This window comes from Ovis canadensis, chromosome 6 (assembly GCF_042477335.2).
Source record: "Ovis canadensis isolate MfBH-ARS-UI-01 breed Bighorn chromosome 6, ARS-UI_OviCan_v2, whole genome shotgun sequence".
Taxonomy (NCBI): domain Eukaryota; kingdom Metazoa; phylum Chordata; class Mammalia; order Artiodactyla; family Bovidae; genus Ovis; species Ovis canadensis.
Window position 1 is genome coordinate 88,662,869 of NC_091250.1, and position 20,565 is coordinate 88,683,433.

General features: G+C 41.0%; 1 long non-coding RNA gene and 1 pseudogene across 3 annotated transcripts; one reads left to right on the forward strand and one right to left on the reverse strand.

Moving 5' to 3' along the window:
• Nucleotides 1-1,005: 1,005 nt before the first annotated feature.
• Nucleotides 1,006-2,188, reverse strand: LOC138442565 (nitric oxide-associated protein 1-like; annotated as a pseudogene).
• A 690-nt stretch (nt 2,189-2,878) lies between these two features.
• Nucleotides 2,879-19,749, forward strand: LOC138442567 (uncharacterized). 3 transcript variants are annotated; one of them, XR_011257777.1, is made up of 4 exons: nt 2,879-3,020; nt 15,270-15,324; nt 15,420-15,531; nt 19,291-19,749. It is a non-coding gene; the product is annotated as an uncharacterized lncRNA (long non-coding RNA). The 3 variants fall into 3 exon arrangements; XR_011257778.1 differs by lacking the exon at nt 2,879-3,020 and adding an exon at nt 9,968-10,902; XR_011257779.1 differs by lacking the exon at nt 15,270-15,324 and having other exon boundaries at nt 2,886-3,020.
• Nucleotides 19,750-20,565: the final 816 nt, after the last annotated feature.

Here is a 20,565-nt window from a genome sequence, read left to right on the forward strand (position 1 = left end):
CTGTGCTTCTTCTGATATATAGTATCCACATTGTCCAACAAAACAGGAAGAAAGTTGGAAGCCACAACTGTAAACCAAGCTGACTGGTTTTCCCTTAAGAAAGAAAGAAGGAACGTATTTTATACAACGAAAATCTACCAACCAATATAAAACTGAAATAAAAACAGGGTCTTAGAAGCACCTATTTTGCAATTATTACGGATGTTTCTTAAAGCCACATATTTGACGTTTTTCTGAACAAAGCCACAAATCATATTGCATTAGTGAAGAATTCAAATGTTAAATCTGTATAGTAGGGACTTCCCTTCTGGTACAATGGATAAAATCTACCTGCCAATTCAGGGGACATGGATTCCATCCCCCATCCGTGGAAGATTTCACATGCTGTGGAGCAGCTAAGCCTGTGCGCCACAACTACTGAGCCAGTGCTCTAGAGCCTGGGAGGGGTGACTACTGAAGCCCATGTACCCTGGAGCCTGTGATTAACAAGAGAAGCCCCTGCACTGCAATGAAGAGCAGTCCCCATTGGCTGCAACTAGAGAAAGCCCACACACAGCAACAAAGACCAGTACAACCCGAAATAAAAGTAAATAATAACAATAATAATAAAATCTGTATAGTATTCTCATGAGTAAACTCAAGATATAAAGAGGAAGACAGGAGTGGAGGAGGTGTAGAAAGTAAAAGAAGGATTTTCCGGAGAAACAAAGGACTAAAGCTACAAGGGAAACCTCCAAGACAGCAGACACTGCTTTGTCCCCTGGTTCACTGAACCATGTCCGCTGGTTCAGTGTTTAGAACAGTGGCTTGAACATTAGAGTATTCTAATTATTTCTACTGAAAAGTTACTACAACCTATACTGAATTTACAAGCACTGAGCTGATATGGAAGAGAAATGTGACCGAAGTAGGGAGAGAATTTTTTAAAAGGGAAGCATCCCACCATCCCCTGCTGGACATTGAAGGATACAGAATTAGGTGCCTGAAACATGATCAGACTTACAACTTTTCTGAAGACGAAGGAGATGGGTGCCCCAAGGCTAACGAGGCCAAGGGGAGATGGTGGCCCTGTCGATAGCTTCAGCGCCCTTGGCGATCCGGTAATCGGACTCCAGAAGCGTATTGAAAAGAGTGGACTTGCCAGCGTTGGTGGCACCAACCAGGTAGACGTCGCCGCGGTAGCGCCAGAAGCGCTGGAGCGCGGAGATCAGCTCCTCAACTCCATAACAGTCTTGGCGCTGATGAGCCGCACTTCTCTGAGCACCGTAGGGATCTTGGACTGAATATTCGCATTCTCCTCCCCATCCCGTGGCCGGTCCCCGCTAAGATGTTGTGGCCTTCGGTAGCCACGGGGCGGCAGGAGCCCGGCGCCGATAGTCATCCCACAGTCGCTCCTGGAGTCGCTGCTGGTAGTCGGGAGTGTCCTGGGGCATAAGGTCCACCTTGCTTCCCAGCACGATCAGCTGCTTGGGGCCCACCGGGCCGGGCAGGTGCAGCAGTAGGACGTCGGGCAGATTCAGCAGCTCCACCTTGTACAGCACCAGGGCGGGCTCCGGCCGCCGCAGAGCGGCGCTCACCACCTCCAGGAACTGTTCCTGGCTCACCTGAAGGCGCAGGGCGCGCCAGTGATGCACCAGCACTAAGCAGTATTGGCATACGGTCCGGGAGCACCTGCTGCCGCCTCTCCTCCCGTAGCCGCTGCGCCTGTCGCTCCTCTCCCTCCCGCCGCCGCTGCGGCTCCCACAGCTAGTCTTGGAGGGTCGGTTCCGGCTCCGAATCCTGGACGCATTCGGGGAACAGAAAACTCTCCTCCAGGTCAGCCCCTCCGGGGTTACCCCCAGTCGCCGTTGCGCCACGGGGAAGGCCACGTCCCAGACCCGCTGGGTGCCGGGAGGAGGAGTTGGCCGCGCATCTCCTCTCGAGGAGCGTCTCCCGGACGTCGTGGCGCACTACAGTGCGAGTGGGTCACCGCAGGAAGCCGCAGAGCAGTCCGCAAGCAAGGCGCGCGGGCAGCATAATTAATGCTGGAGAGGGCAAAGGGGCGGAGCCACCTGGGGCAGGAGCACTGTGGCTGGTGAAACAACAGGGACAGGCCAGGAGTACCTGAGAACTGTCATTCGTCAGCGTCGCACTGAAGCTACTTCTCCCGCGTCGAATCGCGTGAGTTCTCTCGATGAAGGCTCTATGGCCCAAGAACCCATTTGAAGCGGAGATAAAGATATCGGGGACTTAAGACTAGAGTGGGTTGGAATAGGCTTGCGAGTGAGGGTCTGTTCATTTTCAGGCTTTTTCAGCGCGCCGCCGCTGGCACTACCCGCTAATAAAAAATCTTATTTTTAAAATCTTGTTTTTTATCTTTGGAATTAGGAGGAAAAAAAAAAAGTTGAAAATCGAATGCCGCAGACTTATAGCCACAATAGAAACCTCTTATTAATACATCTTCTTGGCTTTTTCTCCCATGTGTCATTATGCGTGCTTGCTCAGTCGCTTCAGTCGTGTCCGACTCTTTGCGACCCCAGGCTTCACTGTCCATGGGATTCTCCAGGCAAGAATACTGGAGTGGGAGTCATTTCCTTCTCCACGGGATCTTCCCGACCCAGGGATCAAACCAGAGTATCCTGCATGGCAGGCGGATTCTGTATGGCTGAGCCACCAAGGAACCTTGTGTAATTATGTAACAGCACTAAAAAGCAATAACTTTTCATTGGCTATATCCGAGGCCGAGCGTGTAGGAGCGATCCCCCCGGTATATAAACAGCTTGAAGCGTCCGCCTACAATTTGCACGTGTGCAGAATTTCTAGCCTTTAGGAAACCTTAACCTACGCTTTGCGCAGGCGCAGAATTTATATTCCCTCCCCCGCCCCTTCCGCCCGCAGCGTAAGACGCAGAGTATTCTGGGAATGCCGGAGGCAGAGTTGCTTTCGTCTGACGCCGCTTGTGTGTGTGGCTGCTCGGCCATTCTGTTCGTGATTTTAAGAGTGTTGTGAACCGTTAATCAGTGTGTGTGACACACACAAGGGTACGTGAACATTCAGAACACTCCGCGGCGAGCCATCTAAGGGGGGAAACATGGGGGTCTGAACGAATGAAGGATTTGTGGCCTCCTTCCCGATCCAGGGTAGTTGGGTTCGATCCCTGGGTCAGGAAGATCCCCTGGAGGAGGAAATGGCAACCCACTCCAGTACTGTTGCCTAGAAAATCCCATGGATGGAGGAGCCTGGTGCAGGCTACAGTCCATGGGGTCGCAAAGAGTTGGACACGACCGAGCGACTTCACTTTCACTTTCCCGATCCAGGGTACCTTTTGGACTTCCCTGGTGGCTCAGGCGATAAAGAATCTACCTTCAAAGCAGGAGACTCGGGTTGGATTCCTGGTTGAGGAAGATCCTCTGGAGGAGGGCATGGCTACCCACTCCAGTATTCCAGAGAATTGCCTGGAGAATTCCATGGACAGAGGAGCCTGGCAGGCTACAGTCTTGCGGTCGGAGGCGACTGAGCGACCAACATTCTTTCACTTTACCGGGCCGGTCGGACCACCTCCCCAGTCGTTTACTCACATTCTCCAGGCTGGGAAGGAGTCCGGGATTTTGAGAGGTGGAGGGTTCGGGAAACGCAGTCTATGACTCGGTCGGAGGGACTCTTTCCGTTGTATGCTTCTCGGTAAATCTGACACTCCCTTCGCGTATTGAAAATAGAGTACAGAAACAGGACAAATTCCGTTGTTCTGACTTTGATGCAAAGGGCTGCTTTCTTGATTTCCCTTAAGGCCAAAGTAATGGATTTACTGAATTGTTGAATTTTTGAGGGTCAGCCTGTGCCAGGCACTGTGCTAGGCTCTGGAAATACACCAGGGACAAAGAATGGGGCGGGCGGTGGGGATCAGGGATTGATCTGGTTTGGCATTTCTTCATGATGTCCTGTGCCTATGTAAATTATCCTAAAAGATGACTTTTACATATCCTCTTTCCACAAGATGACACAGTTCTAGGTGGCACATATTTTACTGAACACGGTCAATGTATCTTTTTTTTTCTTTTAATACGTAGAATTTTTTGTCATGTCTAGTGTATTTTCAAAGCTCCCAATTTCATTCTCTACAGCTTCTGTTTCAAAGCGTCGTTTTCGTCTAGCTCCTTATACCGTTTTCAACCCTTTCATTTCTCCTTATTCTCTCATTTGCTTCACGGAGAAAATAGACGAAGAAGCTTCAGTTCAGTTCAGTTCAGTTGCTCAGTCGTGTCCGACTCTTTGCGACCCCATGAGCTGCAGCACACCAGGCCTCCCTGTCTGTCACCAACTCCGGGAGTTCACTCAGACTCACGTCCATCGAGTCAGTGATGCCATCCAGCCATCTCATCCTCTGTCGTCCCCTTCTCCTCTTGCCCCCAATCCCTCCCAGCTATCAGAGTCTTTTTCCAATGAGTCAACTCTGCATGATGTGGCCAAAGTATTGGAGTTTCAGCTTTAGCATCATTAATTCCAAAGAACACCCAGGGCTGATCTTCAGAATGGACTGGTTGCAGTCCAAGGGACTCTCAAGAGTATTCTCCAACATCACAGTTCAAAAGCATCAGTTCTTCGGTGCTCAGCTTTCTTCACAGTCCAACTCTCACATCCATACATGACCACTGGGAAAACCATAGCTTTGACTAGATGGACCTTTGTTGGCAAAGTAATGTCTCTGCTTTTGAATATGCTATCTAGGTTGGTCATAACTTTCCTTCCAAGGAGTAAGTGTCTTTTAATTTCATGGCTGCAGTCACCATCTGCAGTGATTTTAAGTTAAGTCGCTCAGTCGTGTCCGACTCTTTGCAACCCCATGGACTGTAGCCCACCAGGCTCCTCCGTTCATGGGATTCTCCAGGCAAGAATACTGGAGTGGGTTAAAGTCTGCCACTGTTTCCACTGTTTCCCCATCTATTTCCCATGAAGTGATGGGAAATAGAAGAAGCTTAACTCTACTATTTATTTCTGTCACCTTTTAATCTTGAGTCTAGAAATCATTACATTCAAAGTTGAAACTTTTTTAGCTCAGTTTTCAAAATTGAAACTTTTTTAGCTCAATTTTTGAGTTGGTCATATAGTCTTGTGGTTCATAAACCATGAAAATGTTAACTGTAAGATCTTATTCTTTTCCACCATCCTGTTCTGTTCACCATCTGTTTCTCTGTAGGTAACCACTACTCTAGATTCTTAGCTCTCCAGATGCTTCATTTGTATTCAAGGAAATACAAATAATATTCTATTTTTCCTGCTTTTACAGACCAAAAGTAGCTTCACACTTCTGTACTTTTATTTTTTGCTTTATATATCTATATCCAAAAGAGTTTCATATCAGTACATAGAGAATATCCTAATTTTTTTTCACAGATACGTAGTTTGTATTGATGGACTATAAAGTTGTGTCTTGATGTATAGTTGGGTTATTTCCAGTCTTTTTCTGCTTCAGACAGTGCTGTAATGAGTAATCTTGTACATATCATTTTGTTCAATACAAGTATATTCTGTAGGATAAATTTTTAGGTATAAAATTTCAGGTTAGAAAATGGACACTTGTTACACAAATTATTAACATTTTGCTAAATGATTCCAAGCGACCACTGTAGTTGATTGTGTTAATTAATATTCTCATTAGCAATGTATAATAATCCTGTGGAAAAACAGTTAACGTTAGATCGGTGATCACATTTGCTCTAGCATTGAGTCTTCATTAAATTCCTGCTTGTGTCCTTTGATATCATTATTAGATATGCTCTCATCAGACACTTGTTTTTCAACTGGCTTCTTTTTATGTGAAATATTAGCTCTCTCTTGTCCTTGGGAAAACATGTTGAATATTTCCTTTTTCTTTAAGTATTTTAAGAAAATGATAAATGATTGATAAATCAAATGGACGTTTTTAAAACCTTATGTAAACCCTTTGGTAGTCAACACTGTTGATGACTTTTCCGTGAAAACTCCTTCCTTCCATCTGCTACATCCCTCTCACTTAATTCTCACCTGTGTGACTTTTTTTCTCATTCTTTTCTGCTGTTCACATTATTCCTGGATGACTTCATTCACTCTCTGTAGCTTCGGTTACCATGTATTAGTGGATGACTTCTAAGTACAGTCGGCCCTCCATATGGGTGGGCTCAGCATCTGGAGATTTAACTAACTTTGGATGGAGAATATTTGGGAAGAAGGTTCCAGAAAGGAAAGTTCCAGGAAGGAAAATTTGAATTTACCTTGGGCTGACAAGTATTTATAGGCATGCTTTTAAAAATTTTGCTCCTCTTTATGTGCTTCACAATATTACATTCTTTATAGATTTAGCTTTATGACAACCCTGCATTGAGCAAGTCTATTGATGCCATTTATTAGACTGCATTTGTTCACTTCATGTTTCTGTGTCACATTTTGTCAATTCTTGCAATATTTCAGACTTTTTCATTATTATGTTTTTTATGGTGATCTCTGATCAGTGATCTTTGATGTTACTACTGTGAGTGGCTGAAGGGTCAGATAATGATTAGCATTTTTTCACAAAAAATGTATTTTAAAATTAAGGTGAGTACATTGATTTTTATTTTTAAAATTTTATTTATTTTTTGCTGTGCTGGGTCTTCATTGCTGTACAGGCTTTTCTCTAGTTGCACAGAGCAAGGACTACTGTCTAGTGGTATTTAGTGGCTTTGTAGTCTCATTGTAGTGGCTTCTGTTGTTACAGAGCATGGGCTCTAGGGTATGTGAGTGGCAGCGTGGGGGCTCAGTAGTTGCAGCCCCTGGGCTCTAGAACACAGGCTCTGTAGTTGTGGTGCACAGGTTTAGTTGCTGCATGTCATGTGGGATCTTCCCAGATCAGGAATTGAACCCACATCTCCTGTGTTGGCAGGCAGATTCTTTACCACTGAGCCACCAGGGAAGCCCCTACATTTTTTTTTTAGACATAATGCTTACCAGACTATGGTGTAGTGTAAACATAGCTTTTATATGCCCAGCAGGGTTTCTTTCCTGTTCTGTTTCTATTTTTGTGCCAGTACCATACTGTTTTGATTATTGTGGCTTTGTAGTATAGTCTGAAGTCAGGGAGCCGGACTCCTCCAGCTCCATTTTTTCTTTCTCATGATTGCTTTGACTCATCTGGTTTATTTGTGTATGTGTGTGTGTGTATGTGTGTGTGTGTGTGCTTCCATACAAATTTAAAATTTTTTTCTAATTTTCTGATAAATGCCATTGGTAATGTGATAGAGATTTCATTGAATCTGTAAATATCCTTGGGAAGTTCCAATCCAAGAACAGGGATTTTCTTGGATTGGAAATATTTGTGTCATCTTCCATTTCTTTTGTCATGTTTTATAGTTTGGGGGATGTAAATCTTTTGCCTTCTTAGATACGTTTATTCCTTTGTTTTACTCTTTTTGATGTGATGGTAAATGGGATTGTTTCTTGAGTTTCTCTTTCTGATCTTTTGTTGTTAGTGTATAGAAAAGCAAGAGATTTCTGTGTATGAATTTTGTATCCTACAACGTTATCAGATTCGTTGATGAGCTCTAGTAGTTTTCTGGTAGTATCTGTAGGATTTTCTATGTATAGAATCATCTGCAAACAGTAACAGTTTTTCTTTTCCAATTTGGATTCCTTTTATTTCTTTCTCTACTCTGATTGCTGTGGCTAGGACTTCTAAAACTGTTTTCAATAAAAGTGGCAAGAGTGGACATCCTTGTCTTGTTTCTGATCATAGAAGAAATGCTTTCAGTTTTTCACCGTTCAGTGTGATGTTAGCTATAGGTTTGTCATTTACAACCTTTGTTATGTTGAGGTAGTTTCCCTCTAAGCCCACTTCTGGGGGGTTATCAGCATAAATGGGTGTTGAATTTTGTCAAAAGCTTTTTCTACATCTGTTGAGATGATCATTTGGTTGTTGTTAATCTTCTTCAACTTATAATGTGGTGAATCACACTGATTGATTTGTGGATATTGAAAAATCCTTACATCCCTGGGATAAATCCCACTTAATCATGGTGTATGATCCTTTTAATATATTGTTGGATTTGGTTTACTAGTATTTTGTTTAGGATTTTCTATGTTCATCAGTTATATTGGCTTGTAATTTGTGTGTGTGTGTGTGGTATCTTTCTCTGATTTTGGTATCAAGTAGATGGTGGCCTCATAGAATCAGTTTGGAGTGTTCCTTCCTCTGAAATATTTTGGAATAGTTTCAGAAGGATAGGTGTTAACTATTCTCTAAATGTTTGGTAGAATTCACCTGTGAAGCCATATGTTCCTGGACTTTTGTTTGTTGGAAAAGTTTTAAAATTACAGTTTCAATTACAGTACTTGTGATGGTGTATTCATATTTTTTATTTCTTCCTGGTTCAGTCTCAGAAGATTGTACCTTTCTAAGAAATTGCTCATGTATCCAAAGTTGCCCATTTTATTGGCTTATAGTTGCTTGTAGTAATCTCTTATAATCCTTTATATTTATGTGGTGTCCCTTGTAACGTCTCCTTTTTCATTTCTAATTTTTTTGATTTGAGTCCTCTTCCTTTTTTCTTGATGAATCTGGCAATAAGTTTATCAGTTTCCTTTATCTTTTCAAAAAACTGGATTTTAGTTTTGTTGATTTTTGCTATTTTTTATCTCTGTTTCATTTATTTCTGCTCTGATCTTTTAAGAAGAAACATTTTATTTTGTATTAGAGTATAGCATATTAACAATGTTGTGATAGATTCAGGTGAACAGTGAAGGGACTCAGCCATACATATACATTTATCCATTTTCCCCAAACTCCATTCCCATCCAGGCTGTGACATAAAATTGAGTTTCTGCTCTGATCTTTGTGATTTCTTTCCTTCTACTAAGTTTGGGTTTTGTTTGTTCTTTCTCTAGTGACTTTAGGTGTAAGGTTAGGTTCTTTATTTGAAATTTTCCCTATATCCTGAAGTTAAGATTGTATTAAAAGCAGAGACGTTACTTCGCTGACAAAGGTCCATATAGTCAAAGCTATGGTTTTTTCAGTAGTCATTAATGGGATGTGAGAGTTGGACCATAAAGAAGGCTGAACACCAAAGAATTGATGCTTTTGAGCTGTGGTGTTGGAGAAGACTCTTGAGAGTCTCTTGGACTGCAAGGAGATCAAGCCAGTCAATCATAAAGGAAATCAACCCCGAATATTCATTGGAAGGACTGATGCTGGAGCTGAAGCGCTAATACAATGGCTACCTGATGTGAAGAACTGACTCATTGGAGAAGACCCTGATGCTGGGAAAGATTGAAGGTAGGAGGGGAAGGGGACGACAGAGGTTGAGATAGTTGGATGGCATCACTGACTCAATGAATATGGGTTTGAGCAAGCTCTGGGAGATGATGATGGACAGCGAAGCCTGGCACGCTGGAGTCCATGGGGTTGCAAAGTCGGACACAACTGAGTGACTGAACGACAACAACAAGATTGTGTTCAACAACAAGACTGTGTTACTATAAACTTCCCTTTTAGAACTGTCTTTGCTGTATCCCATGGGTTTTGGATCCTTGTGTTTTCATTTTCATTCATTTTAATTTTATTTCTTCTTTGATTTGTTCAGTGATACATTGATTGTTTAGTAACATATGGTTTGGTCTCCATAAGTTTGTGTTTTTTACAGTTTTTTCTTGTAGTTGACTTTTAATCTCATAGCATTGTGGTCAGAGAAGATGCTTGATATTATTTCAGTTTTCTTAAATTTACTTAGGCTGCCCTAGTGGCCCAACTTGTGATCTATCCTGGAGAATGTTCCATGTGCACTTGAGAAGAATGTGTATTGTGCTGCTTTCAGATGTAATGTACTATAAATATCAACTAAACCCAGTGGTCTAATATGTCTATTAAGACCTTTGTTTCCTTATTGATTTTCTGTCCATTGATGTAAAGGGATTGTTAAAAGCCCCCCACTATTATTGTATTACTGTTGATTTCAGCTTTTATGACTGTTAGGATTTGCTTTCTATGTTGAGGTGCTTTTATGTTGGGTGCATATATATTTAGAAAGCTGAGACCTGGTGGCTTAGTCAGTAAGGAATCCTCCTGCAGTACAGGACACCTAGGTTCAATCCCTGGGTTGGGAAGATCCCCTGGAGAAGGAAATGGCAACACACTTCAATATTCTTGCCTGGGAAATCCCATGGACAAAGGAGCCTGGCAGGCTACAGCCCATGGGGTTCATATTTACAATTGTAATGTCTCCTTGGATTGATCCCTTGATTATTATGTAGTATCCATCATTGTCTCTTATAACAGTCTTTATTTATTTATTTTTAAAACTATTTGTTTATTTATTTGACTGCATCAAGTCCTCGTTGCAGCACTTGGGATTTTCGTGTCATCATGCATTATCTTTTGCTGTGGTGCATGGACTCTCTAGTTGCAGCAAACGGGCTCAGTAGTTGCAGTGTGGGGGCTTAGTTGCTCCGTAGCATGTGGGGTCCTAGTTCCCCAACCAGGCTTTGAACCCACATCCCCTGGATTGCAGATGGATTCTTAAACACTGGACTGCCAGCAAAGTCCTGGCATATGTATAGTTTTTATTTACTTGTGGTATATTAATTCTATTTTTGCCTCTGTTTTAAGAAAGTGATGAATTATAAAACTTAATGTCTATGGAATATGGCTTTTAACTCTGAAGAGTATCCATATTAGCAAAGTGGATTAATTTAGCCAATTTATATACCATCTTCTACTTAAAATGTCAATTTTGGTTTAAATGGAATCATCCAAGCTTTTATGGAAAAATATTATTTGCCTTCTTTATGTTCTTTGGTTTAATTTTAGCCAAGATGTTTGCTGAAGTTTGAATAAATTTACCTCTCCAAACCTACCCATCGGGAAAGAGATGGTGCTACTTCACCAGTGATGCCTCATGAAGCCAGGTTAAGAAATCTCATGTAAGAAAGAGTTATTTCAGCAGCTGATACCGAAATAAAATAAAAAATGTAATTTTAGTCAGTTGAGAGTTTTAGCAATTACCTTACTATTAGTTTGTGATCTACTTTTATTTTCTGGTCCTCTTCATGTTGATATTATAGAAATAGTCATTAAAGAAGGTAAAGAACAACTTCAGGTGCAGCATCAGAACACTTTCACGGTAAAACTCCAGTTATGTTGTATTCAATATACTGCCTATTCAATGGCTTAATAGATCATGATCCTTGTGAATTAAATGGATGCCCCTTGGATCCTGATGGCTCTTTCATTCTTAATGGATCAGAAAAGTATAGTAGCCTTATGTTAAAAAAAAATTATACAATTAGTATTAGATTTATATTATGAAAGTTGAAATTAAAGTATAAGCCTTTATATAGATTAATCTGAAAGTGGCATTTGAATTATTTAGGAGGGTGACAGCTGAATTTACATAACAAGGTTTTATTCAACTGCATATACTATGCACTAGAAATTTGGTTAGTTGTATGTTTCTGTGGAGCAGTTTTGCAAAATGGAGTTTATAAAGTTCAATAGTTGATGTTTCAGCGAGCCTATGTGATGACATTAAATTAAGATGCAGCTTTCACTGTTCTTTCTACTTCAAGGACCTTGTGGATTTTATGGCTATAACTCTTATTGTCCATGTAGGTTGTGATTGCTCAAGAGAAAATGGCAACACAGTCTATGTGTTTGCCAAAAAGGATTCTAAATATATCTACACAGGATAGTGTGGATCATGTCTAGAGATGTGGAAGTATCTCCGCAGAGGAGTGGGCCTGATTCCCTAGGGCCACGTTACCACACCTGTTTGTTCGTTAAGCTGTTCGAGGAGTCTTACTGGATTGTCTGGTTTCCCTTAGAGGCCCACCTACCCATGAATGCTCCCACCAAGGCCCTACACTCATCTTGATGCTGCTGCTAAATCACTTCAGTTGTGTCTGGCTCTGTGCGACCCTGCAGATGGCAGCCCGCTAGGCTCCCCTGTCCCTGGGATTCTCCAGGCAAGAACGCTGGAGTGGGTTGCCATTTCCTTCTCCAATGCATAAAAGTGAAAAGTGAAAGTGAAGTCGTTCATTCGTGTCCTACTCTTAGCAACCCCATGGACTGCAGCCCACCAGGCTCCTCTGCCCATGGCATTCTCCTGGCAAGGGTACTGGAGTGGAGTGCCACTGCCTTCTCTGTCACTGCCTACACTCATCTTGGTTCTCTTCAACTCCTTGCCTTTTTTCTGTGAGGTATAGTCCTTACAGAGACTTATAAACTAGTGACACTAGTTTATAATAAACTCTTAAGAGAATATTATAAATGCAAAAGGACTTCCCAGGTGGCACAGTAGAATCTGCCTGCCAGTGCAGGAGATGGGATTGGATCTCTGGGTCAGGAAGATCCCCTGGAGTAGAAAATGGCAACCCACTGCAGTATTCTTGCCTTGGAAATTCCATGGACAGAGGAGCCTGGTGGGATACATGGGGTTCCAAACAGTCCTGAGATGACTGAGCAACACACATAAATGCAAAAAAAAAAAATCTTCCCTTGTTTTTATCTTGAATGTTTTGAAACACTGAAATTTTTGGAAAGGATAGACTTTTTTTTTTGTAGACTATCCTTCAATTTGGATTTTTCTAAAATTTCTTTGTGATTATATACAATTTATGCCATTTCTTGGCAGAACAAATCTAGAGGTCATATTGTGTGCTTCCCAGGATATCATATCAGGAGTCACATGATGTCATTATGTCCCATCATTGGTAATGTTAACTTCACAGTGGCAGCTATTAGGTTCTTCCACTGTAAAGTTACTATCTTTGTGGAAAGTTTTATTGAGTCTAGATAAATATGCATTTCCTTATCAGTCTTTTCCATTGATGATCTTTGTCTAAGGCGTAATTGATATTCATCAGTGGAAAATATTGATGAGAAAATGCATATTTATCTAGACTCAAAGCTGGGCTGGATGAAGCACAAGCTGGAATCAAGATTGCTGGGAGAAATATCAGTAACCTCAGATATTCAGATGAAACCACCCTTATGGCAGAAAGTGAAGAAGAACTAGAGCTCCTGATGAAAGTGAAAGAGGAGAGTGAAGAAGTGGGCTTAAAGCTCAACATTCAGAAAACTAAGATCATGACATCTAGTCCCATCACTTCATGCAACTAGATGGGAAAACAATGGAAACAGTGACAGACTTTATTTTCTTGGACTCCAAAAGCACTGCAGATGGTGAATGCAGCCGTGAAATTAAAAGATGCTTGCTCCTTGGAAGAAAAGCTATGACCAACCTAGATAGCATATTAAAAAGCAGAAACATTGCTTTACAGAAAGGTCCATATGGTCAAAGCTGTGGTTTTTCCAGTAGTTATGTATGAATGTGAGAGTTAGACCATAAAGAAAGCTGAGCACAAAAGAATTGATGCTTTTGAACTGTGGTGTTGGAGAAGACTCTTGAGAGTCCCTTGGACTGCAAGGAGATCCAACCAGTCCATCCTAGAGGAGATCAGTCCTGGATGTTCATTGGAAGGACTGATGTTGAAGTTCAGTTCAGTTCAGTCACTCAGTCATGTCCGACTCTTTGCGACCCCATGATTGTAGCACACCAGGCCTCCCTGTCCATCACCATCTCCTGGAGTTCACTCATACTCACGTACATCGAGTCAGTGATGCCATCCAGCCATCTCATCCTCGGTCGTCCCCTTCTCCTCCTGCCCCCAAGCCCTCCCAGCATCAGAGTCTTTTCCAATGAGTCAACTCTTCGCATGAGGTGGCCAAAGTACTGGAGCTTCAGCTTTAGCATCATTCCTTCCAAAGAAATCCCAGGGTTGATCTCCTTCAGAATGAACTGGTTGGATCTCCTTACAGTCCAAGGGACTCTCAAGAGTCTTCTCCAACACCACAGTTCAAAAGCATCAATTCTTCGGCGCTCAGCCTTCTTCACAGTCCAACTCTCACATCCATACATGACCACTGGAAAAACCATAGCCTTGACTAGACGAACCTTAGTCGGCTAAGTAATGTCTCTGCTTTTGAATATACTATCTAGGTTGGTCACAAGTTTTCTTCCAAGGAGTAAGTGTCTGTTAATTTCATGGCTGCAATCACCATCTGCAGTGATTTTGAAGCCCCCCAAAATAAAGTCTGACACTGTTTCCACTGTTTCCCCATCTATTTCCCATGAAGTGATGGGACCAGATGCCATGATCTTCGTTTTCTGAATGTTGAGCTTTAAGCCAACTTTCTCGCTCTCCTCTTTCACTTTCATCATGAGGCTTTTTAGTACCTCTTCATTTCTTCCATAAGGGTGGTGTCATCTGCATATCTGAGGTGATTGATATTTCTCCCGGCAATCTTGATTCCAGCCTTTGCTTCTTCCAGTCCAGCATTTCTCATGATGTACTCTGCATAGAAGTTAAATAAGCAGGGTGACAATATACAGCCTTGATGTACTCCTTTTCCTATTTGGAACCAGTCTGTTGTTCCATGTCCAGTTCTAACTGTTGCTTCCTGACCTGCATACAGATTTCTCAAGAGGCAGGTGAGGTGGTCTGGTATTCCCATCTCTGTAGGGGACCTAGGGCAGCAGAGAGGGTGAGGCCAGGCCCTTCACCTGCCTGGGGGAGGGGATGAGAACACCTGGGGTTAGAGCTGGGAGTAGGTCCCTAGGGGGTTAGAAGCAGCCTCAGGAAGCCTAAGAAAATGAGTCTTGTTGGCACCTGAGGCGCTCAGACCTGTCCATCCCTCTCAGGCCTTCCCAGCTCCTCATACACACCTCTTGTTCTCTGGCCCAAGCAAATGGCCGATGCCGCCTCCTCTCTGTGGTCCACTGGAGAAGGGAATGGCAAGCCACTTCAGTATTCTTGCCTTGAGAACCCCATGAACAGTATGAAAAGGCAAAATGATAGGATACCAAAAGAGGAACTCCCCAGGTCAGTAGGTGCCCAATATGCTACTGGAGATCAGAGGAGAAATAACTCGAGAAAGAATGAAGGGATGGAGCCAAAGCAAAAACAGTACCCAGTTGTGGATGTTGAAGTTAAAACTCCAGTATTTTGGCCTGATGCGAAGAGCTGACTCATTTGAAAGGTCCCTGATGCTGGGAAAGATTGAGAACAGGAAGAGAAGAGGACAACAGAGGGTGAGATGGTTGGATGACATCACCGACTCAATGGACATGAGTTTGGGTAAACTCCAGGAGTTGGTGATGGACAGGGAGGCCTGGCGTGTTGTGGTCCATGGGGTCACAATGAGTGAGACACAATTGAGCAACTGAACTGAACTGAACTGAACTGAACTGAATAAAACTTTGCACAAAAGTAGTAACTTTATTTTACAGTGGAGGAACTGAACAGCTGCCACTGTGAGGAAATCTCTCTTCTCCCTGTGGCTATGTATGTATAGATACAAAAAAAAATTTATTGTTAATCTTTAGTTATAGCTTATTATAAAGTTACTAAGTAAAAAATGCTTTGGTTTTACATTTTAGTGAAATCAAGACTTTTGTTAATGGCTGCTGAACTGGAATACATAAACATCTTGAACAGCACATGAACACTCTGTGGAAATTATGGTATCGGATGGACATCACTGTGTCTTAAGTAAGAGTCTTTAATTAACTAAGATCTGTGGGATTTCCAAACACAGCATAAGACTAGTGAAAATTATCTTTGTATTTGTATCTTTCTTAAACTGGTTTCCTTTGAACTGTAAAATGTAGTTAAAAGTTTAAGTGATATTTTGAGCTAAATTTAATTATAAGATATTGCTTGCTTTATTGCTTGAGATATATGCATCTAAATTTTTGAGATGTAATTTGTTATTAAATTATATTTTAGAACTCAAATTATATTTTAAAGTAAAAAATTCTTTTGAGAATCTTTGTATAAAGCTGACAACAATATTTTTAAAAAAGGAATGAGGAACTTCTCTGGTAATCCAGTGGTTAAGAATCTGCAGAGGGCGCAGGTTCAATCCCTGGTCAAGGAACTAAGACCCTGCATGCAGCACAGCTTAACCAAAAACTTTTTTAAAAAGAGAGAGAAACAGAGAAAAATGGATTAGCATTCTATGATTTCCCCTTTGTCTTATTCCAGAGATTCATTCATGAAATATGATACACCTCTAGATTTTCTCATGTTTAGATAGCTGTTAAAGTACCCTGGGATTAGGGTGAATTTTTTTTAATCATTAAAATAGAATATGAGTTCTATTCCTTTCCAAAATAGGGCTTTTTCTTTTAGCATACTGTATTGAGGGATAGGGCTCAGGCTTTTGATTCTCTCAAATATGCATCTTGGAGTCTGTTTTGGTGAAAATGGGTTTAGAGAGAAACTGTAACACACTTTAGCCAGAGCTGGTCTTCTGTCTATGTGGCAAAGCAGAGAATTGAGATTTGGCTGCTCCAGGTCATGCTCCAGTGGATGATAGACCCTGAGTTTTGACCTGAGTGTTTTCATAGCTTGAAGTTTAGGAGCAGCATGCTTCACTTGCAGGGATAAGAGAAAGCCTGATAACCAACATTGGCTGTGTTTTTATGACCGAGAACTTACTGTTAATGTGTGTATTTCTGAAGAGAACTGCCTTCAGCTGTTCTGTGTTCTCTAGGGTAAAATTAAGTTCTTCATATTGTTTTAGGCCTCTTTACCTTTCCATGGACAAACTCCTTCAACCTGGAATGCTTGTGCAACCTGTTTCCCATGCCTCCTCAAAAATGGGTAATAGGAAGAGGGGTGCTTATTACTTTTTTCAGCTAAATCTCACTAATTCTGCAAAACTTTAGTATTGACTCTTGTCTTCTTCAGTATACTTTATCTGACCCCCCAGTTTGATTTAGATCAGAGATTGGCAGACATTTTCTGTGAAGGGTCAGATATTAAATATTTTAGTCTTTGTTCACCTTACAGTATCTGTTGTGTATTCAGCCCTGCCATTGTAGTGAAAAGCAGCCATAGACAATACGGAAACCAATTAAACTTTATTTACAACAGTAGGTGGCAGATGAAGGCAGATTTGGCTTGCAGGCTATTCTCTGAGCCCCTGATTTAGACCTATCTCTGTGACTGTATATGACATCTTTTCCTTAAATAATTTCTGACAGAATGTGTACACCAGATGGTAATTATTGGTATATATGCCTACTTCACTCACTATACTATTCACTTCTCGGAGGCAGAGAATGTGTCTTAATAGGACTTTGTATTTTCAGCTCTGAGCATGGTGCCTGACACGTAGTGTCTGACAGCGAGTGTTTGTTGAACCTATAAATGGACCCTGTGTCCTTGGACTGGGCTCTTTAATCTCCTGTTGAAGAGCGTTAGGAGACTCTGAGTAGGAATATTGTGTTTATTTTTCATGAGTCTAGTACTTTTCTCCTCCTTCATATTTTCTGATAACCAGAGGTCCTCATTTTGCTCGTTTCTGATAGACTTTCCTGTCAGTAGTCCTTTCTAGACCTACTGAAACTCATATATTTCCTTTGGAGCACATGATACTGTTTAGTCTTCAAGGAGAACACAGCTCACTTTATTTCTTCCTGTTAAGACAACAGTTATATTCTGTTAGCTCTATTGTAATATAATATTCTACGTTCTATTCTGAGTTCTCTAAGGATTCAAAGCAGGCATTTGAGAATGCCACTCATGCTGTTTTGGCTCCCAGTGTTTCATCTTAGGTTGTTTTCTATGGACAGAAAGGGGGCTAAGAATGTAGCACATTTTCTGTTTCTTGACTTTGGACTCTGGGAGAATTTGATGTTTTTGCTCAAGCTTTTATGATTTACTGTTGTTTTTACACTTACTAATCCAAGTCTTTTCCTAATAAACCTGATCTTTTTTAAATAAAAGTGTCCAGATGTGATTTTACTTTTTTAAAGTACTATTGTGGAAAAATGCTATTTTTCTATTTTCCAACTAACCAGCAGTTCATTTCTTAGTTGACTTCCAAGATTATATATTAGATATAAATAATTCACTGGAAATTCTTATTTCCTTTTTGACCTGTATCTTTATGTATGCATGCATTCGTGCTAAGTCGCTTCAGTCGTGTCTGACTCTTTGCAACCCTATGGACTTTTAGCCCTCCAGCCTCCTCTATCCATGGAATTCTTCTGGCAAGAATACTGGAGTGGATTGCCATGCTCTCCTCCAGGAAATCTTCCCGATCCAGAGATCGAACTGGTATCTCTTAAGTCTCCTGCTTTGGCAGGCAGGTTCTTTACCACTAGTACCACCTGGGAAGCCCATCTTGATATACAGATACTTCAGAATCTGAAATGCTCTTAATAATTATTATGTCCTCTATTGCATATTTTCATGGAATATATTTTCTAGTGCTTCCTAGTAGAAATAAAGTATAAGTTATATAAGCAATTAAAATTTTTCTCGTTAGCCATACTAAACTAAAAAAGAGATAGATGAAAATAATTTTAATAATATTTTTATTTGACATGATAATCCAAATTTCAACATATAATCAATGTAAAAATTATTGAGATTTTATATATTTTGTGTGTATGTGATATATCTTTGAAGTCCAGTGTAGAGTTTATACCAACAACATAATTCATTTCAGAATGGCCATATTTCAGGTGCCCAGTGATGACCTGTGGCTAGTGACTGCTCTGTTAGACAGCTTGACTGTAGACCAATTGTCTGATAGGTGATTGTGACTGGGAGTTAAGTTATAGGTTTATAACTGGGAAAGCCTGTTCAAGGCAGAGTGATATAGGGCTGGCTGTTGAAAGATTACAGAGTGAAGTACGTATAATTTTCAAAGAGGCAAAATAAGAAATTGTCATATACCATTGACCCTTAAGCAACACAGGTTTAAATTACATGGTTTCACTTATATGTGGATTTTTTTTTTTTTTTGCTACACCACGTGGCATATGAGATCTGACCAGGGATTGAACCTGTGCCCCCTGCAGTGGCAGCGTGGTCTTAATCATTGGACTGCCAGGGAAATCCCATATGTGGATTATTCTCAATAAACACATTAGAAAATTATCTGGAGATTTGGAACCATTTGAAAAACATTACAGACTAGCCATGTAACCTAGAAATATTGAAAAAATAAGACAGATATGTCATGAATGTATAAGATATATTTAGATACTAGTTTATTTGATCATTTTCTACCATAAAATATACAGTAATCTATTATAAGAAGGTAAAATTTACCAAAAGGAGTGCAACGACTTATAGACAGTACATGAGCCATTTACCATCAAGTAAAATGTAAACATATAAAGATGCAATATTAAATCATAACTGCATAAAATTAAATGTCATGTACTATTATAATTAATCTTTTAATATTGTGGTAAGCTCAAGTGTGTTTTGTTGTTTGTTGCTGTTTAGTTGCTAAGTCATGTTCAACTCTTTTGCAACCCATGGACTGCACCCAGGAGGCTCCTCTGTCCATGGGATTCTTCAGGCAAGAATACTGGAGTGGGTTGCCATTTCTTCCTCTGGGGATATCCGCTTTAAATGCCATGAGACACTAATCATTTCCACGTGAGCACTTCATCTTTCCAGTAAATTGCATATCACAGTAAAAAGTGATCTCTTGCAGTTCTTGTATATTTTTCTTTGTGTTTAATGCGACACTGTAAACCTTGAATAACACCATGAGACCAATATGAAGTGCCACTAGTGATTCTAGAAATGCTCCCATGAAGCAGAGAAAAGTCATGACATTTCAAGGAAGAGCTGAATTGCTTGATGTGTACTGTAGATTGAGGTCTGCAGCTGCAGTTGCCAGCCATTTCAAGATAGATGAATCCAGCATAAAGACCATTGTAAACAAAAAAAAAGAAAGGAAATATGTGAAAACATCATTACACCTATGCCAGCATGCATGCAAATGTACCTTTTTTGAAATAACTTTTTATCTTATATCAAAAATGCAGCTTTTATATGGGTGTAGAATTACTATAAGAAAAGCATACCTACTAATATGATTTGAGAAAAAGCAGTCATTATTATATGATGACTTAAATGGAAAGTGAAGGATCTTAATGCCACCAAGGGTTGATTTGATCATTTTAGAAAGGGGTTTGACTTAAAACATGTCAAGATAACAGGAGCAGCAGCTTCTGCTGACCAAGAAGCAGCAGATAAGTTCCCAGGCACCATTAAGAAAATCATTGAGGAGGAACAATAACAGGCTAAACAGCTTTTTAATGTAGACAAAAAGAGCCCTCTTCTCGGTGGAGGGGGGTCGGGGGGAAGTGCCACAAAGGACATTTACCAGTAAGGAAGGGAAGCAAATACTAGTTTTAATTCAGGAAGGGATAGGCTAACTCTCCTGTTATGCACAAATGCAGTGGGGTTTAGGATAAGGACTGCCCTTATCTATAAGATCCCTGGGTCAGGAAGATCCTCTGGAGAAGGAAATGGCAACCCACTCCAGTACTCTTGCCTGGAAAATCCCATGGACAGAGGAACGTGGTAGGCTACAGTCCATGGGGTCGCAAAGAGTTGGACACAACTGAGCGACTTCACTTTACCTATAAAGCTGCTGACCCACAAGCCTTGAAGGGAAGAGATAAAATACCTGCTGCCAGTGTTTTGGTTGTACTGCAACAAGGAAGCCTGGATAATGAGAACCCTTTTCTTAGATTGGTTCTACTG